This window comes from Lycium ferocissimum, chromosome 10 (genome assembly GCF_029784015.1).
Source record: "Lycium ferocissimum isolate CSIRO_LF1 chromosome 10, AGI_CSIRO_Lferr_CH_V1, whole genome shotgun sequence".
Taxonomy (NCBI): Eukaryota; Viridiplantae; Streptophyta; class Magnoliopsida; order Solanales; family Solanaceae; genus Lycium; species Lycium ferocissimum.
Genome location: NC_081351.1, coordinates 43,392,236 through 43,414,982, shown reverse-complemented (window position 1 = coordinate 43,414,982; position 22,747 = coordinate 43,392,236). Strand labels below are relative to the sequence as shown.

The following is a 22,747-nucleotide window of genomic DNA, read 5'->3' as shown; positions in this document are numbered from 1 at the left end:
TTTGACATCTGTTTGTCCTGTTTAGAATTGGACTAGTTCTCAGGTGTTTTTTACACTTTTTATCCTCATTGCTGCTGAAATAAACCACGATCCTTATTATTTGGAGAATCTTGTAAGCTGAACTTAAGATTTCGTTTCCTTTTTTCCCCCTCAAAAGGTTCATTTTGATGGACAGTGTGTCTGACTGTCTGTGAATGCTGAGGCACATCCTTAACATATACCAGAGGCCCAGAGGTAATATTAACATGACCAGGCCATTAATGTGAGGCACATCGTTCATACTCGAAGTGTTAAATACCAGGGAGTTAGTCAATTCATTTTGTTCATTGGAAGAGGCACTTAGCAACCAATAAGTCGATTGTAAACTTCCGCTGCATGAGCAATTTGATTGAGCCTTATCAAATTAGAAAATGGTAAAAGATAGTGCATGAAGTTGCAAAGGTAACAGAAAAAATTTGTGATTAGTCCATGATAATGCAACATAAATTTTAACAAACATGGGAAGAATGGCAGTAACATCAATAGCGTCAAAGTTTTACAATCAAAACGCGTTTATAAAAAAAGATTAGCATCGAGAGAATAATTGATTAGAGAAAGAACGTATAAGTAATGTAATGAAGGAGACAACAAAGTAGAGATTTTCAATGAGTACACGACAAAATGAAGATTATATTTTCAACCGATAAATACCAACAAAGACAACAAAAATCTTTTCGGGAAAAAAAGTTCTTCGACAAAATAAAGATTTGCGGTGATGGGCATAAAATTTAACAAAAAAGTAGGGGAAAATGCCAATAACGTTGATTATTCTTAGAATTACAATCAAAACGCGATAAGAAAAGAGGTTGATCCAATTCTATTTGGAAAAGTATTAAAAAGGTTTTGAACCCTATAACGAAACTTGTTCGAGCATCAACATCACATGACTAGTTCATGCACTTAGGTAGTGTTTGGTTGGGGTTTGAAGGGATTTAATCCCTACATTAAAATCTAAAGTTATATCATGTTTGGTTACTTACTTTTATTTACTCATAAATAACACTTGCATAAGCTATATGCAAAAAATTATTATACACCATTAATTTGGTTTGTGGTAGTAAACTTAGAATAGTGTAATTCAAAGTTTAATGTCAGAAATGTTGCGTCAAACTAATCATCCGTGATTTTATAGAATAAACAAAGTATTAATTTAGAGGTGGGCGTTCGGTTCTTTCAATCTTCGATTCGGTTCTTCGATTATTTGTTAGTGCATACCAAATACCGGACCGAATTCGATCCAGTTCGGTTTATTCGATTTTTTCTAATTCGGTTCTTTGATATGGGCTTGATTAATGTGCTATTTTTCTGCTAGTAAAATGGGCTATTCTTTTTAAATCAAAATGAGTTTTTTTGTGTTTTTTCTTTAAAAAAGGGCCACAAAGTTACAAACGCAGCTATATTTTCTCCATTATAAATCATAGTATATGTTGTTAATATTATGCTAATATCACATGGACATGGCTCATTACAAATACACCATATAGTATATAGAAAATTGACTCTTCAAACGTATCGACCGAAGAGGGCAAACTACATCATATGATGTTCAAAGTTATATCATGATGAAAGAGCACATCAACAAACAATCGTGCGGATTTCTACTGTTACTAAACACTTGCAAAGCGAGGAAACATGGAACCATTTCAACTTCAATTCGATTAAGATTGAGGAAATAAGATCCGGGACATGTAATTAAAATTGCGGTTAACTGAAGAATCGAAGAATTGAAATTCTATAACCAAGAACCGAACTGAATATTGAAGTTTTTTAAAAAATGATATCGATACCAAATTGATGAACCAAATTAATTTGGCTCAGTCGGATTTTGCGATTCTTTTATACGAAAATTTCCTATTTTAAAACTAATCCATCCTTTTGGTTTACACTTCTCAAAAGAGATTGGAACTCAAATATAGTAGGAGGTAATAAATTTATAGAATTTGATACAGTATTCTATTCGTGTAAGAATCACAGCTTTTTGGTGAATAACTAAGTATTACATTTCGATAGTGATAATTAGTTACAAAATATTCTCCCATCTAAATAACTAATTAGAATCCAAAAAGAAGCCATGAAAAACAAAAGGGCCCTAAATGGATAACAAAAAAGCACAAGTGATTAACTCTAATATTTGATGAAGTTGAGAACTTCTCAAAATCTTATTCATTACATTATTCCTAGACTTTGTAAAAGTTACAACAGGAACTGCCACTTTATTTATTACTACTAGAAATTATTATTCAGCGCAAATTACAATGGACCATATTTAGTGGCAAATAACTCCATCTCCCCTCTCAGATTCCTTCACTTCTTTCCAGCTGCATCAACGGTAGTAGCTTCCTCAGATCCTTCATTTGCCTTTTTTCTGAAATAATATTAGCTCCATTAGAATCTGATTTTCAATTATTTTGTCAATCCTTTGGTCATAAATCGCGTTCAAAGAATAGTAATCTACTGTTTTTGATTGGTGTTGTTAAAAGCTCATAAAAAAAAGTGACAAAAGAAGAAGATAAAAGTAGTTGCACCATGACAAAAACAACCGAAGAAGCAAATTAAGAATAAGAGATGTGAAGAAGTTCTGAATTCTACCCACAAACCTTAATTTCATGTCCGCTTATGAGTTGCTTGCAAATTGCATTTTGTCGGTTAACATTGCTTAGCTACTTAATTAAAACTGGTCATTTTTAAAGTAGTCAATTTTTTTTTTCTTCTATTATTTATATTTATGCAATATCAAACATATGAGGAGCTTTCTTGATCCAAAACTTATGAGTTGTTGGAATTAAACCAAGATTACTAATCCAAAATTGTTTAGGATTGGTATTTGGCATTTATTTAATTCATATTTAGTTAGGATTTATTTGTCTAGTTCATATTGGAATGGATTTTCTAGTCCTAGTCTATTTTGGTTTCTAGTATTATAAATAGGGATGCTATGTCACATATTTTATTGTAGTGAGATTCAACAGTTTTGAGTTATTAAGTAAAGTCTCCTACCTTCTCTCTCTAGTTTGATAAATTTCTAGCCATTGTTGAGTCTTCCGCTTGTGCTTATATTTTTCCTTGGAGTATTTTTATTTCCTTCATGAGTCTTGGAGGTGTAGAATTCTAAAACGATGTATCATCAAACTTTTCTCATTTGTACAAGTTTTGGATTGTCTTCTTTTTTTTTTTTTTTTTTTTTTTTTTTTTGTGAATGAAGATTTAATTTGAGGGGCCGAGGGGTTGGACACTCAACCTGAAATTTCACAACCTGAAATTTCACCTTTTTTCTCAAGAAACTGGGTTAAGCGCCTCAACGCTACTTCCCGAAAAGAATTAAAAAGGATAGTTGTTAGTATTATAATTTCCAATAAACCATAATAACTCACGACGATTGCACCAAAACGATTACATGATAAATATTTTCTGACTCAAATTTGCTCAATTATTACAGAAAGTTACCACATAAATTTTGTTGTTACAAAAAAAGATCAATTTTTTTTTTTTTTTTTACGGGGGGTTTGGCAAGACCCCTACTGCGTCCATTAAATTCAACAAAAAAAAACAGTTACAGTTAAATAGAGGGGGACATAAGGCCTTACCTCCTTAATGGTTTTAGGACAAGAGCAAACCTATCCTATGAAATTTGATGATCTAACAGATCTTACAAGGAAATCAGAATGCATTGAAACAGTGATAAGTTAATGCATTTTACAGAATAACACTATCAAGGAGGATCAAATTGCCAAGTAACATTCTTCTTAACTCTCCTCCGAAAAGAAGGGAAGTCCAATTTATTCATCCTGAGGGGACCTCTAGTAACTTTTGGCAGGTCACATTCTTGCAAAAAAATTATTGGAACCTGAGTTTGAGCAGCATGTTTGGCTAGAGAGTCCGCGACTTCATTTGCTTCCCTATAACAGTGCTTGAAGGTGATTCTGTAGAGCTTTTTTTTTTTTTTTTAGTGAAAAAAAGATCAGTTGAACCTTGTCTAAATATCATATCTCTTTGTTTTTCTAATGATTCTCTACGATACTTAAGCAAAGCTGAGTAATTTTCTGACACAAAAAATTGTGTGAAACTTAAGTAAAATTGAGTGATTCTTTAATTAAAAAAAATTAGTGAATTTATTGCAATGAAATAAAAATTAAGAGACCATTTATAAAACAAAGAATGAGAGAAAGAAATACAAAGTGTAAGATTTTTTTAAATGATGAAAAAAAATGTAGAAAAGAAACAAAACCTAGCAAGGAAGAATTCATCAGAGAAGGCAGAAGATTTAACAGAACCAATTATTTCAAGCTTACTGGGGCTACCAAGGAGTGGCGGTTTCTTGTTTTCCATTTTCTTCAAAAGGAAAAAGAGAGAGAGAGAGCTTTCAGGGTTGTGGTATTGGCTTGGTTTGGTGAAATAAAATTGGATGCTTATATAATTATAAGTGGCCAATTAGAGGTTTACAGCTAATTCATAACGTGTCTTTCTTGTGTTTTTTTTTTTTTTCTTTTATTTTAAATTGTTTTGCCTACTGTGTTTCTGTTGGTTTTTTGTTCCCCTTCTTGTGTTTCCTCCATATACAGTACAAAGGTAGGCAACTGAAATTGGCCAGCAAATAGGAATCCTCTATGCGAATACTGTTCTCTTTCTCCAAAAAGTTTTCTTTTGGATGAGTAAGATATTAAAATGTGATTGGTTCCTCAAATATTTGGATGTGGCTATCTATTTTTAGAGAAAGAAATGGTCTTTGTTCATTAACATAATAAAGATTGAAATGATTTTCCCACTCTAAAAATACATTTGGAAGCCTATCTCATCTAGATTTTGTTGTAGAAGTGATGTATGTTATATTGAACTGGTTTGTTTGTCTCTCTCAATTGGATTGGTATGGCTTACTATTTGTGTCACCAAACAATATGTTGGTGTCTACAATCAATGGGGCTGGAGCTGTAATGAGAGCAGTTATGTGCTGGTCTTCATTGCATATGCACAAAAGAAAGAGAAGAAGAAAATCTGAGCACTTCTTCTATTTGCCCTTACTGTTTTTTCTGTAGTAGTCCTTACTCCTTTTCTGCAGTTAATAAATTAAAGTTCTTTTTGACTATTCTCTTGTAATTTCTATTAAGTTGATAGATAGATAGATAGGTTCAAACTTTGGATGCCAAGCGGTGGTTGGGATTAGGAGAATGTGTTATTAGATGTTCAATTCTAGATAAGGGGCTCTTGTGTAATAAGAAAATGTCCAGAACTTGGAAATAGATAAGCCCTTTAACCCCATTTGTTCTCTTTCCTACAATCTTATTTGTCCTTATACTGATGGACAAGTTCCAATTTTGGATGGAAATGGCCTTACCCTAGCAAGAACGAGTTCATTAGGAAGGCAGAAGGTTTAATGGAATCAATCCTTTCTAACTTACTGGAGCTACCTGGGAGAGGTAGTTTTTTATTTTTCATTTTCTGGAATTCAAAGAAACAAAGAGGAAAACCTTACAAAGAAATGTTGTTTGTTTAGAGAAAAGTAATGTTGTTGGCTTGACTTAGTGAAGAAAATGGCTACTTATATAATGATCAATGCTCAATTACAGCTTGCCACACACTATCTAACGTGTTGTTCTGCATATTTAATTTTTAACTTAAATTGTTCTCCAACTTTGTTTGTGTTGGTTTTTGTTTTTGGTTTCTTGTTTTACTCTTTTTTTACCCTCCTATTTTTTCTTGTGAAAAATATATAGAATATAAAGGCAGCCAACTGAAATTGGCCAACAACTCTTAAGAGGAAAAACATACGATTTATGGTTAGGAACCAACTTCTTTCCTTCTTTTCTTTTATTAATTAACTTTTCTCTTTGTTCTTTTGCCGTTGGTGCAACTATTTCTATCCTCTTCTTTGTCACTTCTTGTTTTATGAACTTTTAACAAAAAACAACATTGAATTACTCTTTTGGACACAATTTATAACTGGAAGAGTTGACAAAGATTGAACTTCATCTAATATTAGAGTTATTTTTCTTCAAAAGATTCAACTCCACCTAATATTAAAGTTATTTTCTTCCTTTGTTATTCATTCAGGGTCTTTTTTATCATGGCTTCGGTTTGGACTCTGATTCGCCAATTAGATGGGAGCATATTTCATGTTATTAGAGGTGGCACAGACTCTTGGATCAAATTTTAGTGTCACTCTAAAATAAAAAGAAAATTTGCACGTGTTTTGCACATGAAATGAATCAAGCTCACACGTGCAAGGTACGTAAATGGTGGTTAGTAAAATAGTAAAAGGCCAAAACAAGGTGAAAATAATTAGATAAAGATCCCCAAAAAGCAATTTTGCGAACTAAAAATCAAATTAGATGTGTTTACAAGGTAAAATTAATAGTTGACAATAACTAGTAGGCCAAGTTCACAAATTTTCTCCTGTTAACCATAAAATATGTGATTCCTATGCTTTTATTGTTTTGGACATAAATTACATTAAAGAGTAGTGATGCAGTATTGTTTCGTGTTAAAAGCTCAAAAAAGAAGATAGTCATAGTAGTTACGCCAAAAAACAAAAAAACAAAGATACAAGCCAAAAATAATGTGAAGTTGGGTCTTTAATTACCACAAATGTCAAATTTGTCCTCTTAGGGGTATAAGATGCAACATGTACGTTGTAACATCTCCTTTTACTTTTTTGTCGAATAAAATTGTTTAAAATCTTAAATCTAGTATTTATAGTAGTCACACCTTGTTTATTCAATCTCAAATGAGCTTTCTTCATCCAAATTTTAGGAGTTTTGGTAGTGTAGGAAGTCTAAAATTATGGATCATCTCCCTTCTCATAGTCCTTCACTTCTTTCTAGCTGCATCAAACAGTAGTAGGTTCCTCAGATCCTTCATTTGCCTTTGGTCATAAATTATGTCCAAAGAGTAGTAATCCAATGTTTTTTTTGTTTTTTGTTTTTTTGTTTGTTTGTTAAAAGCACAAAAAAAAAGTGACAAAAGAAGTTATTCTGAATTCTACCCACAGCCCTAATTTGTCCTCTTATGAGTTGCATGCAAATTGAATCAGGTACTTTGTAACCTCTCCTTTTTCATTTTTGTCGGTTAACATTGTTTAGCTACTTAATTAAAACTGGTCTTTTTTAAAATAGTCAATTTTTTTTTCTTCTATTATTTATATTTATGCAATATCAAACATATGAGGAGCTTTCTTGATCCAAAACTTATGGGTCTTGGCGGTGTTAGAATTCTAAAACTATGGATCATCAAACTTTTCTCATTTGTACAAGTTTTGGATTATCGCCTTTTTTTTTTTTTTTTTTTTTTTTTTTTAAGATTTGAGTTGGGGGTGGGGGGGGGGGGGGTGAAGGTGGATGGGTGGCTTGGACACTCAACCTAACCTGAAATTTCACTAAATACCGTATAAAGGCAGGCAACTGAAATTGGCCAGCAAATAGAAAATCCTCTGTGCAAATACTATTTTCTTTCTCCAAAAAGTTTTTTGTTTGGATGAGTAAGATATTAAAATGTGTTTGGTTCCTCAAATCTTTGGATGTGGCTAACTATTTTTAGAGAAAGAAATGGTCTTTGTTCATTAATATAATAAATATTGAAATGATTTTCGCACTCTAAAAATATTTTTGGAATCCTATCTCATCTAGATTTTGTTGTAGAAGTGATGTATGTTTTCTTGAACTGGTTCGTTTGTCTCTTAATTGGATAGGTATGGGTTACCATTTATGTCACCAAACAATATGTTGGTGTCTACAATCAATGGGACTGGAGCTGTAATTGAGTGCATTTATGTGCTGGTCTTCATTGTATTTGCACCAAAGAATGAGAAGAAGAAAATCTCAGCACTTCTTCCATTAGTCCTTTCTGTTTTTTCTACTGTAGTTCTTACTCTTTTTTTTTGCAGTTAATTAAAGTTCCTTTTGACCATTCTCTTGTAATTTATGTTAAGTTGATAGATAGGTTCAAACTTTGGATGTGCAAGAGGTGGTTGGGGGTTAGGAGAATGTGTTATTAGATGTTCAGTTCTAGATAAGGGACTCCTGTGTAACAAGAAAATGTCCAGAACTTGGAAATAGATAAGCCCTTTAAAACCATTTTTTCTCTTTCCTACACTCACATTTGTTCTTAGACAAGTTCCAATTTTGGATGGGAGTTCGGATGATTTTGCTGTTAGATGTTCGATTTTCTTAAAAGGGAGTCCTAGATACTTTCGTTACAAATGGCGATGGCTCTGAAAAGATTAAGCCACTTCACCTACTATTGTGGGCCGGCTGAAGGTTAAGGCCTCTAAGGCCATTGCTTTAGGCCCCCAAGTTTTTTTTTTTTTTGGTAATTAAATTTTTTTTAATCACCAAAGTAGGCATTACAATCTAGAAGCAAGTTAACACAACTTACTTACATCAAAAGCAAACACAAAAGCTATCCTAGAAAACAAGAGAATGCAAAAAATGATGAAACCTAGGTGGAGCTCTAACACAAGTTACATAAACTATCTCCTTTGTCACTGCTTCCCAATTCTTGCTCAGCTTTTCAAATATCCTCCTGTTTCTCTCAATCCAGATAGCATGAACAACCTCTGTACTTAACATTTTGAAGATCTGGGCTCTCAGGGACTTAACTCCTGAATGTTTGATCAACCATTGCTGATGCTGATCCCAAGTAGCTGGATAATAATTCTGTAATTGTACCCATTGTAACACCCTATTCCACACAGCTCTAGTGTAAGAGCACTGGACAACAAATGCTCCCTTGTTTCATCACAACTTTGGCAGAGACTACATTTAGGCTCCACCTTAATATCCCATTTGTTGAGTCTGTCAGTTGTCAGCAACTTACGTAGCAGATGCAACCACATGATGAACAAAGCTTTAGGTCTAGCTGCATTTTGAAACATAATACATTTCCATGGCACCCTAGGTGCAGTATCAAGAGCATGATAGTAATAGTATGTGTATATGTTTCTTAATTTTTTTTATTGAAAAGTATATTGTAGAAACTACAAAATATCCCCCCCCCCCCCCCCCACCCAATCCCAAAATAATTGGTAGCTTTCACTTCTCGAGAATCAATTTGATTAATATTCGGAGCTAACTTGTATTAAATTAATTCAATATTAGAAGTAAAAGTATCTATTCAAAATCTATACGGAAAGTACTACTCCCTCTGTCCCAATTTATGTGATACACTTTCCTTTTCAACCCGTCCCAAAAAGAATGATACATTTTTTTATTTGGCAACAATTTAACTTTAAATTTTACCTTCTATGCTTAACGAGATAGTTTATAACCACACAAATATCTTTGGCTTGTTTTAGACCACAAGATTCAAAAGTCTTCCTTTATTTCTTAAACTGCGTGCCCAGTCAAATTACATCACATAAATTGGGACGGAGGGAGTATAAGTTGCAACTTTTCTCATATCAATATAATGAAAAAAAATGTCTTAAAAATGTTGGAAAAAGTGTATACAATTTGACTCTCTAGACACGAAACATGACAAGCATTTTGGGATGTGGGAGTATGGCGGTGTAGAAAAGTTCAAAACTATTTCGGACAGCTTATGTCCTTTTCGGGATGTGTTCCCAGACTTATACTCCGTTTAGTTCGTTCTTGTACTAGTGACACTTAATTCGGAGATGATTGTACTTTTATTTTCGAATTTTATGACTATAAGGTGTTGTAAAGACTTAAAAGTTGACTTGTATGTTTATTTGTCTTATTTCCTCCTTAAACTGTTTAATTAGTGGGTCGTAGATGGCTTGCTGACTCGTGGGAGTTAGTGTCGTCACGACTCGACAAATTGGGTCGTGAAAATATATGTTGGCTCAACAAGTAGGACAGTTTGTTGAAGCAAAGTTCCCAAATCAGGTGGTTTGAAGAGGGTGACAGTAACACCAAATACTTTCACTCTGGGACAAGGAACAGAAGAGGCTATATCTGACGAGTTTCTCATCTATCATGTTTTTAACATCATCTGGTCTGCTACTTCTTCTTCCACCTCGTTCCACTCTATGCCATAAACACTCTCTCTCCTACTTGTGTGAACTTGTTTTTTGGCGATCATGAAAATGAAAAAAGTAGATGGTTCAAAGTGTTGGATTTTTTTTTTTGGCCTATGATCTGATCCTATTCTTGGGAGGTGTGTCACGGTGTTACAAATGAAATTTTGAGCCCATTGGTCATTTATAAATACCCTATCCAACCTTTTCCAAATTCTCTTGCTTGGCCTCCAATTATTACACTAGGTGAATTTTGATCCAGAGTATCCAATATCCACCATCCCACATGAGTCGATGCATTTGGAAAAATCAAAACTTTCCCTATTTCTGTGAGGTAGACCTCCCAGCTTTTCTCCAGCCTGTGCATCCTCACAATTTTTCTTAAGAAACTAGTTTTTCTCAAGAAACTGGATTAAAGACCTCAGTGTTGCTTCCTCAAAAGAAATAAATGTTAGTAATTTATTAACAAATAAGCCAAAATAACTAAAGAATAATGCAGCTGATTTCATAGATATGGTCACTTAACTTATAATTATTGCACTAGTAAACTATATTTGTAACATAAAAATCAATCAATTTTGATTTAAGTATAACAAAATGTTACTAAGAATTTATTTTTAATAAAAAAGTTAATGAACTTAATTACCTAACTATCACATAAATTTTTTTCTTTTATTTCTTCAAAATAATTATTTATGATTTTTATGTAAAGTTAAGTGACTTTTTTGTTACAAAAAATAGTTTAGTGAATTTGTCATACATACATCGATAAAATTGAATTTTTTTTTTTTTTTGTTAGAAAACTAATTTGGTGATTTTCTTACAGTAAAATAAAAGTTAAATGACCTTCTATGAAACCAATCCGAAAAAAAATGTGAGAAAGAAGTTACAAAGTGAAAAACAAAAGAAGTAGAAAGGAAATGGCCTTACCCTAGCAAAGACGAGTTGATTAGAGAAGGCAGAAGGTTTAATGAAACCAATCCTTTCTAACATACTGGAGCTACCTGGGAGAGGTAGTCTTTGATTTTCCATTTTCTGGAATTCAAAGGAAAAAAAGAGGAAATCCTTACAGAGAACTATTGTTTGTTCGGAAAAGGGTCAAAATTACGCTCGAACTATTCGAAATAGACCACATATACCCTCCATTTGGTTTTGGTACCAAAAATGCCCTTGCCTTCTAACAAAGGGACCACAAATGCCCTCGCTTTTAACGGATTAACATCCATGCCGACTTCGTTACACGGCAAGGGCATTTTTGGTACCAAAACCAAACAGAGGGTATATGTGGTCTATTTCAAATAGTTCGAGGGTAATTTTTACCCTTTTCCGCTGTCTGTTTAGAGAAAAGTAATGTTGGCTTGGCTTAGTGAAGAAAATGGCTGCTTATAAAATGTCAATGCTCAATTACAGCATGACAAACACTATCTAACGTGTCGTTCTGCATATTTATCTTTTAACTTAAACAGTTTTGCCAACTTTGTTTGTGTTGGTTTTTTTTTTTTTTTTTTGGTTTGTTATTTTACTCTTCTTTTACCCTCCTATTTTTTCTTATGAAAAATATATAGAGTATAAAGGCAACCAACTGAAATTGGCCAGCAACTCTTAAGGGGAAAAGCATAAGATTTGTAGTTAAGAACCAACTTCTTCACTTTCTTTTTTCTTTTATTAATTAACATTGTTTTTTGTTCTTTTGCTGTTAGTGCAACTATTTCTATCGTCTTCTTTGTCACTTCTTGTTTTATGAGCTTTTAACAAAAAACAATATTGAATTACTCTTTTGGACACAATTTATAACTAAAAGAGTTGACAAAGATTGAACTTTATCTAATATTAGAGTTATTTTTCTTCAAAAGATTCAACTCCATCAAATAGTAGAGTTATTTTTTTCCTTTGTTATTCATGTAGGGGCTTCTTTTTATTTTTTTTATTTTTTTTATTTTATATCATGGCTCTGATTTGGACTCTGATTCGCCAATTAGATGGGAGAATATTTCATGTTATCAGAGCTGGCACAGGCTCTTGGTTCAAATTTTATTGTCACTCTAAAATTAAAAAATAAAAATTTGCACGTGTTTGACACATGAAAATAATCAAGCTCACACGTGCAAGGTATGTGCATGGTGATTAGTGAAATAGTAAAAGGCCAAAAAAAGGTAATAATAATTAGTTGAAGATCCCCAAAAAGCAATTTTGCCAACTAAAAATCAAATTAGATGTGTTTACAAGGTAAAATTAATATTTGACAATAACTAGTAGACCAAGGTCACAAATTTTCTCCTGTTACCTATAAAATATGAGATTCCTACGCTTTTATTGTTTTGGGTATAAATTACATTCAAGAGTAGTGATCCAACATTGTTTCTTGTTAAAACTCATAAAAGAAGATAGTCGTAGTGGTTACGCAAAAAAACAAAGATACAAGCCAAAAAAATGTGAAGTTGGGTCTTTAATTACCAAAGTCATTAAACTATATTTTGTGACATCACATATAAAGTCACTAAATAATTTTGTCACCACCAAAGGATGTGGTGCAGCGGATGGGGCTGCTTCTCCTTTAACCAGAGGTCTCAGGTTCGAGCCTTGGGTATGAAAAAATTCATGATAGGGAGCGCCCCCCACGAATGAGGCCCGATGCGACGCGAATCCGAATATACTCGGACTCCAACATGAGTACCAGACACCGAGTGGGAAACCAATAATAATAAGTTTGTTGTAATAGAAGTAACATTTAACTTTACCTAAATATCATATAAAGTGTTTCTTTTGTTTTCTCTTAATAATTTTTGTGATACTTAGTAAAAGCTGGGTAATTTTTTGATTACAAATTAATTAATTTTTTGTTAAAAAGATAGTCTATTAAATTTCGTGATACTTATACAAAAGTTAAATAATTTACCATGGCAAAAAAATTAAATTATTTATTACGATAAAGTGAAAGTTAAGTAGACCATCTATAAAGTAAAGACTGAGCAGAAAGAAATTATAGAGTGTTAGATTTGATTAAGTGAAAAAAGAAGAAGTAGAAAAAGCAATATTAAATCCTAGCAAGGACGAGTTCATAGAGAAGGTAGAGAGTTTATTGGAACCAATCCTTTCTAACTTATTGGGGGTTCTGGAAGTGGTGGTTTTTGGTTTTTCATTTTCTTCAACAAAATAAAAATAAAAATAAAAATTGAGAGAGTGAGAGAGTGAACTTTCAGGTATGGTATTGGCATGGTTTAGTGAAAGGGAATTGGTTGCTTATGTAAAGATATGTGGTCAATTAAAGCTAGACAACTCCTTCATAACGTGTCTTTCTTATGTTTTTCTTTTAGTTTTTTTTAACGGCCAAAGTCATAAGCGGCCCCCTAAACTTGTCCATAAATTCCTCATAGCCACCTAAACTGACGCTTGTTCCAATTGAACACCTAAATCACTCCGGATTTGTACCATTTAGACACCTTTTTTACAATCAGCAAAAAATATCAAATGTGTGTATTACACACGCAGTGACGTGGCAAAATGACCAATTAAATGATGACATATGGCAGATTAGTCCAAAAATTATTAAAAAATGACACTTGGCATTTGAATCCAATTTTTTTGTTTAAAAAAAGTAACTTTATTTAAATAAATCAAAAATACATTTTAATTTTTTTTAATTAACCCAAACACTACAACCCCTGTAACGACCCGTTTGGTCGTTATAGTCTTTTCGGCATTTTCGCCTTTCCGAGCATTGACTAGCGCATTTTAACCCGAAGTTGACTTCTGAGTAAATGAACCTTTTTTGGAAATTTGTCGATTCCGAGAGGTCCGGATGGTTGCTTATGTCATGCCCCGAACCATGGCCTGGGCGTGACACTCGGTGCCTGACTGTCTATGACCGAGCGAACCCATGTTCGCCGAGTCTAACGATTTGTATCATGAAAGCATGCAAGATATAAAATGAACCAAGAGAATATTCTAACTCCAATATATTAGAGGATGCGGAAATAAATGTTGTGAGGCAAAACCAACATAACTGACTAAAGACTATGTCTATGAAATCTCTATGATCAAAATACTGTAAGAATAACTAGGTCAGGAAAAGACCCTGACATGCCTCAAATACTAATGAACTCACTAATACTCGAAAGCTGGAAATAGACGGGAAGCCCTGAATGAGAGGGGCTCACCAACTAGCTGATGTACTCAAAATGCTAGAAGCTAAGCGGCTGTTGTATCCTCCTGAAAGTCAGGCTCTGCACCGTGAAGTGCAGGCCCATACATAAGGACGTTAGTACATTTGAATTGTACAAGTATGATAAGCAACTGAAGCAATGATAAGGGATACATGAACAATGAAGTATAATGAAACTGTATACTCATATCATGAGTTGATCTGTATAGAAACCACCTGTGCAATATCATGTAACTATGGCCTCAGGCCCAATAAATAATGAGTTCTCAAAGCTATAGCCTCAGGCCCAAAATAATTACATAGGCATATGAATCATAACTATGGCCTTAGGCCCAATGAAACATGAAGCAACAGGTGTAAAACTGATTACCGACCCGTAACTCGACCGATGACTTGTTGCGCATTCTGAGACTCATAGATTGAATTACAAGTCTTTTAGATTAAGCTAGGGTCCATAGCATGCATAACAAGTATGAACATAATCAGAAAACTGAGCTCTCACCCTAGGTTATGAAAATCAAGAACTAGGGCAAAATCATGGGCCGGATTTCGAGAATTATGATAATTGAGGTATGAGGATGATTAAACAATGTTCCTCATGTAGATAGTATGCTTAACATACCTGGAATTGCTCCCAAACTTGAATAAATGACTTGAAATTTGAAGAAGATTCCCAAAATCTTGAACCTTGAGAATGGTTTTCTTGAAAACCCTAGATTAGGAATGATGATTTCTTGTTTAGATTACAAAGATTTATAATAGAATTGACTTGGAATGATTAGAATAGGCTTACCTTGGTGTTCTTAATGATGGGAGTGGGTAGAAGGTCGTTCTAGGGCTTGAAGGAATGAAAAATAATGATTTGGAATGATATGAACGATATATATCTTTGATACGGAAAATTAAATTTTACGCCCGCAAAATATCGGTCGTATTTTGAAAGACGGGCCGTATTTTGAAATACGGCCTGTATTCTGTGTGGACTACACTGCGGCTCTTCAGTAAAATGGCCATAACTCTTTGCACAAATGTCCATTTGACCCCTATAATATACCGTTGGAAAGGTATTTCAAAGATCTACAACTTTCATCAAGTAAATTTTCCCAAATTCCAAATAAGTTTTGAAATATGGGCCATATTTCAAAATACGGTCCGTATTTAACAATGTAACCTCCAAATGCCAAATTCCAGAATGCTCGTAAAATCTTTGGTGCAAGTTTACAACTTGAAATATGGGCCGTATACTGAAATAAGGTCACTGTTCATGGGCGTAAACCCCCATCTTACAACTGAAGAGGAAATTTCAAATATCCACATTCTTTATCTAGTTTTCTAACTCTAGGATCATGGTCAAAGCTTAGGTTAAAGGTATGGGGTGTTACAGCTTATGACTTGTGTGTACATTTAGTTCGGTTCCTAATGCGCTTGGATGCATTTTGGGACTTGTATTGGAAATTGGAACTAAGGCGTTGGGGGTTGACTCGATAAACAAGACCTCCGTTGGAAATTCCGAGGCCACGAGCGCGTTTGTAGCATATTTTTGTGTGGGTCTGTATCTATGGTTTATGAGCAGATAGCCTCGGGAACGGCGCGGGAGTTCAATTGGAACTTAGAAAAATTAGAGGGATTCTGGTACCTGGTGCCCAACATGGCGGCACCAGTGCCGTCCCAGCGGCACTGCTGTTGTGGTGTGTTGGCCGTTGGGGCGGCCATGTATATTGTTGGCCATTCCGCTATGGCGGCCTTATGGGCGCTGTAGCCGCCCCGTTACCGTCATGGCGGTGATGGACCGGGTATTTTCATTAAGTGTGATTTAAATAAGCCCTTAGACCCTCATTATTTCCCATTTCGAAATTAGAGCTTTGGGGAACAGTTCTTGGAAGATATTTTGGGGACATTCTTGGAGGTAAATCTTGCCTATTCCGTTACTCTTCCTTAATCACAATCATCCTAGATTTCCCCCTTCCTTTTAATAATCCCTTAGCGATGGAAGTTGAAAGAGGGTTTTGACGAATTTTTCCTTAGGCTCATGTATGAGGAAATTTATGATGTTTTTGTTAGAATTGAATGAATCTAAGCTTATTAGTCATATATCTTCCATTCTAGTGTTGAATTTCGGAATCGAAGACTTAGGGTTTATACCCAAATTGGTGGTTTTGCATGAAATCAGAAATTCGGCTAATCCTTGAGTTAAATCAGCAATTAGTGGTTGGGTTATAATCACCTAGTGCTTAATTTGATATTTTGCTTTCGAATTTCTCGTTTTTCCCTCGTGGGCCTGTTTCCCCAATTTCTAGGGTTGGAATTGACCTAAAATGAATAGTAACAATATTAGTATCATTCTTCGTGATTTCTAATTTAGATTTCAATTATGCTTAGACTACTTTGGTTCTGAGGTTCAGCGAAAGGGCAAGGCAAAGGAGTGAGTTGTTGGTGTTGCGGTTCGGCCATCTAGGTAGGTTATGGCTTACCTCTGGTGAGACTTCGTATAGCGAAGCACATATTTAGATTATATTGTCGGAGACAGCATGTGAACTTTCGGGTATGTAGTCGGGTTGGATATTGCCTTAGGTTGGGCCCTGTTGTGTGTTGGGACTAGCCACCCCGTTATGTGTGATTTGATTACTCTATTGTGCCGGCTTGATGCAATGAGTCATTGTTAGATTTTGGATCCTGTTTTATCATCTTGATTTTGATATAGTTGGCATATCCATTGTTGGTATTTGTACTTGGATATATTATTGGCGTACCCGCTGTTGGTACTTGAGATTCGGTTATATTATTGGCATACCCACTGTTGGTATTTGTGATTGAGATATATTGTTGGTGTACCCATTGTTGGTACTATTGATGTGATTCATGCATTGCACGCACTCTCATTTTCATGATACCCTGTTGAGACATAAATGATATTTGATGAAACACTTGATGAGCTAGGCTCAGTTTTACTTGAGTGTCGTGAGATGGCCGATGTTCGATGTTCATCCCGGAATCATTGATTGAGTGAAATTGATATTTGATAAAACTCTTTTACTTGAGTGACGTGAGATGGCCGATGTCCGATGATCAATTCCGGAATCGTTGTTGTATGACCGATATTCGATGTTAGTTCCGGAATCGTTATTAGTGCATGGACTCCGCGGGTCCCCCATAGTGGTGCCGGTGAGAGCCCCCCATGGGCAAAGATCCGGGGTCCTGTCTGTCTGTTGGCCAAAGATTCGGGACGGGTGACACTTAGACTTCGCGAGTCACACTGGGTTGTGCTACCGAGACGTCGATATTTTCGTCCGTAGTACATGTGTACACCGCATTTGCATGGCATTGCATTGCATTCATACCATTATTGCATTGCATTTGCATTATGAATTGATTGAGATGTTTGGTGTTGTATTGTGATGCTAGATTGGATTGGATATATTCAGACTTGGCACATTTGGGATTAGATGCTTTACATAGGTGATGACGGATATTTGGAATTGATTGCATTGCCTTATACTTGTTGGTTTATTTGCTTATCTGCTTTATTATCTGAATTATGTTAGCTATGCTTAGTCGGCCGATGATGCCTACCGATCGTTGTTTGTACCGACTCCGCACTTGTTGCATTCTTTTATGAATGCAGAGTATCAGGTCGGATCCACTTCGATGACGCGTGGCTGATCGTCGCTTCAGCTTTCTCTTGAGTTCCAGCGTGAGCATGGCCGTCCACTGCCTTGAAGACTTTCTATCTTATGTCCTATTCTATTCAGAGACATAGACACTTTATGTATTAGTATTCTAGATTGTATTATTTCCCTTTAGATGCTCTTGTGTTATTCAGACTAGACACTGAGGGTGTTTATCGTCATTCCGTACTTTTTTTACTACTTATATATATATATATATATCGTGAGACTTACGTATTTATTCTATTCCGTTGCTTAATTTCATTCTTTTATGTGTTTAATCATTGTAAAGTTCAGGGTTCGCTTACCGAGGTGGAAAGGCAAGTGCCTGCACGGCTTAGGCAAAATAGGTTGTGACAACCCCCCCCCCCCCCACCCACACACCCCACTCTTCTTCCCCACCGAACCCCACTCCCCCCTCCACTGGTGCCGGCTACATAGTAGCACCCAACACTAGGTTAATTAGCCTTAAGCTTCTGCTTCCAGCACCACTGCAATTTTCCAGCAGTGAGCTTTCATCCTCTAACTTCTCTATAAACCAGTTGGAAAGAGGTTGGAATATGCAACTCAAAACAAAATCAAAATGGCAAATAGCAAGCTAGAGGATAATAAAAATAAAAAATGGCAAGCTAAACAGATAGGAATAGCTTGAGAAGTTGTTCTCCCGTTTGGAAAAAAAAAACGCACCTTGTTTTTGTTCAAATTGCTATCGATATATTGTTGGCCCCCATTTCACCTTCTTCCCAATTAGTAACCATTTTCCCCATCTCATTTCCCACGATTACGAGGAGCAAGAACGGACTTTGACCCAAAAAAAATTATTAATTCGTGTCAATCTTGCCGGAAAAAATGGAGCTTCGCCGGAAATTTTTGAGACCTAAAACTGATACGATTTCTAATGAACAAAACAGAAAGAAAATAAAATAAAATAAAAAGATAGAAGAAGTCGAATTGCAGAGAGATGACGGGAATGGAGGGGTGGGAAAGATTAGTTGGATGAAGAATTGAGGAGGAAGACCAGTCCAGTCGTCTTCCTCCTTTTTTTTTTTTTTTTTAAGTTAATTGTTTTTTTAAAATTATTTAGATTATATTATTAGGTGTATAAGCTGAAAAAAAAATATTACTGGATTCGTTTCACGCGCTTAAAGAGGGTAAAAAACACGTTTTTTGCCACCTCAGCAAAAGGTGTTAAAGTGGTTCAAATTCGGATGGTTTAGGTGTCAAATTAGAACAAGCGTCAGTTTAGGTGGCTACGAGAAATCTGTGGACAAGTTTAGGGGGGCCGCTTATGACTTTGGCCTTCTTTTAATTTAAATAGTTTTGCCAACTATGTTTGCGTTAATTTTTTGTGTTTGGTTTTTATTTTACCCTTTTTTTTTTTTTTTACTCTTTTTATTCTTGTGAAAAATATATGTAGTAGAAAGGTAGGACATATTAAAGGATTGTCACAAACACTTAACCAGCATTTTATTCACCAACTGAACTATAAACTTACAACTCAATGAAGGCACACAACATTCATATGAGCTATGGACGGCCCTACCATCATATTTGTTTAGATATAATAAAATTAAGTAATTAAAAATATGTGTTTTCTCTTAGATAACTTAGCTTTTATGCATTTTGATTTTTACTCATAGAATTGCTATTGTGCTCTTTAAATTACTTATTTTTCACTTTATTTTGCCCTTTCATTATATTTCTAGTCACTACGCACGTTCTTGCACGTATATAAAAATCTAGTTAATTATACAACAATAAAATTAATTCATATAAAAAAAATGCTAATTTTGCTTAGTTTTATCCATATTCTTAAAACGATCCAAACAAATATGATATGCTTCTATAGCATTTTTGTTATCCATATTTTTCCTTTTTATTGTCATTATATGACTTGTAAGTAAGCACGTACATGTAGATTTTTTAATTGAAGCTCTAATATAATGTGCCCCTTGAAGCATGCTTATATAGTATCTTCTACTCAAAAGTATATCCTCTTTACGCTGATAACTTTCTTATCTCTCACGATCATCCTTGAAGTGGACTTCAGGGATGGGTACATTTGGCATTAAAGCACAAAGCCAAAAATATAATTTAAAATTCAGTTGCTTTTTTATTTGGGACCTGGGAGAAACAAAAGAAGCTTGTGAGGAAAGCCTTAAAAGAGTACTAAGGAAGTGACCAAGTTAGACCAATGCAAATTTTGAATTTAAAATGGAATTTTGAATCTGTTGGATGCAGAGGATGAAATTATCACTAATTATTTACATAATTCCTTTGATTGTTAATGAAATCAAATTATAATTTGGCAAAATTTCAAAAATAATGTAGATTTTTTATGATAATTCTAGAGATATTCAAGACTAAAATATCCTCATTAAAATTGTGTGTGTGTGTGTGTGAGAGAGAGAGAGAGAGGGATATTTGCTTTGCTTAAAGAGAGGTTATGGGACACCATAACTCAATTCCAAATGATGACTCTGTAAAAAAAAAAATTCCTTTTTAAAATCATCACATCAAATGGAAAACCCCTTATCATAAAAACTTGTTTATCGCGAGATTAAAACGGGGTGTGACAATGGTGATATATACTAGTGAAGATAGCATTAATAGTGGTGGTGATGACAGTGGTGATACTGGCAGTGTTAGCGGTGATAGTGGTGGTGATGATAGCAGTGAAAGTGGTGGAGACTCCATATATAAAGTACTCAAAAGGATATTAGAACTAAAAATTGGAGAAGAGATGAATCAAAAAGAAACAGAAAGAAAGGAGATAGTAGAAGAGTATTAGTAATAGTATATCTTATAAAGTGAAAGAGAAGAGAAAGACAATAAAGGTGGACGTGGAAGACGTTACACTTAACACATTTATTCACTAACTAAATTGTAAAGGTACTCATATTCTAATTTACTCAATGAAGGCACACAATATTCACATGGGCTCTGGGCTGCCCTACCATCATATATGTTTAGATATAATATAATTAAGTTTTTAAAAATATATTTTTTCTTTTTAATAACTTAGATTTTATGCATTTTATTTTGACTCATACAATTGCTATTTTGGCTCTTTAAATTACTTATTATTCACTTTGTTTTGCCTTTTTATTGTATTGGTAATCATTAAGCACGTGTCTTGCACGCATATAAATATCTCGTCAATTATAACAAAATTTTTATCTACAAAATACTAACTTTTTTAGTTATACCCATGTTCATAAAACTTTCCTGACAAACATGATTTGCTTCTATAACTTATTTGTTAACCATGTTTTTACTTTCTATTGTCATTTTATTATTTGTAAGTAAGCACATACCTGTAGGTTTCTCAATTGAAGCTCGAATGTGGTTTGATTTTCCCTTTCCCCTTGAAGCGTGTTTATATAGTATCCTCTACTCAAAAACATTTTCTTTCTACTATGGTAACTTTCTTATCTCGTGATCATACAGTTGGCTTAGGTAATGAGTACGTTGTATTGCGGCTTCGGTGCGTATCGATCTACAAAAGAACCACTTGACATCCTATCCCATCATCTTCTACCACCACCTCAATCCCCCCCAATCGAAATTAGGTAGAGGCTACGCAAGGCAATTCCAAACCTACCCTAGAAGCACCCATCTCTCTCTCATAATTACCACTCTTATTTAGTGGGAAATAGCTCCAACTCCCCTCTCATAATTCCTTCACTTTTCTCCAAAGATCACCGAAGAACGGGCGGAGCCGGAAGGATTCGAAGCTTGTGGGTTCGGAATTCTAATTCTTTAACACAAGGTAATTCCAAACCTACCCTTGCAACAGCCATCTCCCCTCTCATAATTCTTTCACTTTTCTCCAGCAGCACCAGTAGTAGTATCATATATCCTTCTTTTGGCTTTGGCTTGGCTTTCTCCTGTAATATTATTAGCTTCCTCAGAATCTAATTTTCAATTATTTTTTTCAATTCCTTCGGTAATAAATTATGTCCAAAGAAGAGTAATCCAATGTATTTTGTTGTTGTTGTTAAAAGCTCATAAAAGTATTGACAAACGAAGAAGATAAAAGTTGTTGCACCAAGGACAAAAAACAATGAAAGAAGCTAATTAAGAATAAACAATGTGAAGAAGTTCTGTTACTACAACAAACCTTGATTTGTCCTCTTAAGAGTTGCATGCGACTAGTACCTTTGTAACGCCCAGCCCAAGCACGTGATACACACCAAGAACAAGATCGGCATCATAGGCCAATGCTTCTAAAGTGTGATAATGGAAAGTCAAGAATGAAGTATTTCAAATTTTTGGACTTCTCAACATGAGTTTATGGACATTGTTAGCAATATTGGGTGGAACCAAGAGATACACAGGGAACCCTGTGGTGATTACAACGAGAATTGAAAAGGTTGGAGCGGAGATTATCCAGATGGTCAAGGGAAGAGATAGGGGATATTAATGAGCATGTTGAAGCTTGGGAGGTCAAAATGCAGGTCTTAGAGGATTGGGATCTGAACTTAAAAACAGAAAACAATAGGGAAGAGATTAATAAAGGGCATGCGGAGTATATCTGTTGGCTCAACAAGCAGGACAATTTCTTGAAGCAAAGTTCCCAAATCAGGTGGTTTGAAGAGGGTGACAGTAACACCAAACACTTTCACTCTGCGATAGGGGACAGTAGAAGAAGGCTATGTCTGACAAGTTTCTTATCTTTCATGTTCTTAACACCAACTGTTCTGCTACTTCTTCATCAACCTCTTTTCACTCTATGCCATAAACACATCACTCTCCCAGCAACTTTTTGTTTTCTCTTTCTCTCTCTCCTACTAGTGTGAACTTATTTTTTGGGGATCATGAAGATGAAAAAGTAGATGGTTCAAAATGTTGGATTTATCGTTTTTGGCCTATGATCTAATCCTGTTCTTGAGAGGTGTGTCACGGTAAAAA

The 22,747-nt window shown here is 34.7% G+C and overlaps 1 long non-coding RNA gene across 1 annotated transcript; it reads right to left on the bottom strand.

The window, feature by feature from the left end:
• Positions 1 to 2,187: 2,187 nt before the first annotated feature.
• LOC132035480 (uncharacterized) lies at positions 2,188 to 5,021 on the bottom strand. Its single transcript, XR_009409278.1, has 2 exons — positions 4,265 to 5,021; positions 2,188 to 2,404 (listed from the first exon to the last, which is right to left on the bottom strand). It is a non-coding gene; the product is annotated as an uncharacterized LOC132035480 (long non-coding RNA).
• Between the last annotated feature and the right edge of the window lie 17,726 nt (positions 5,022 to 22,747).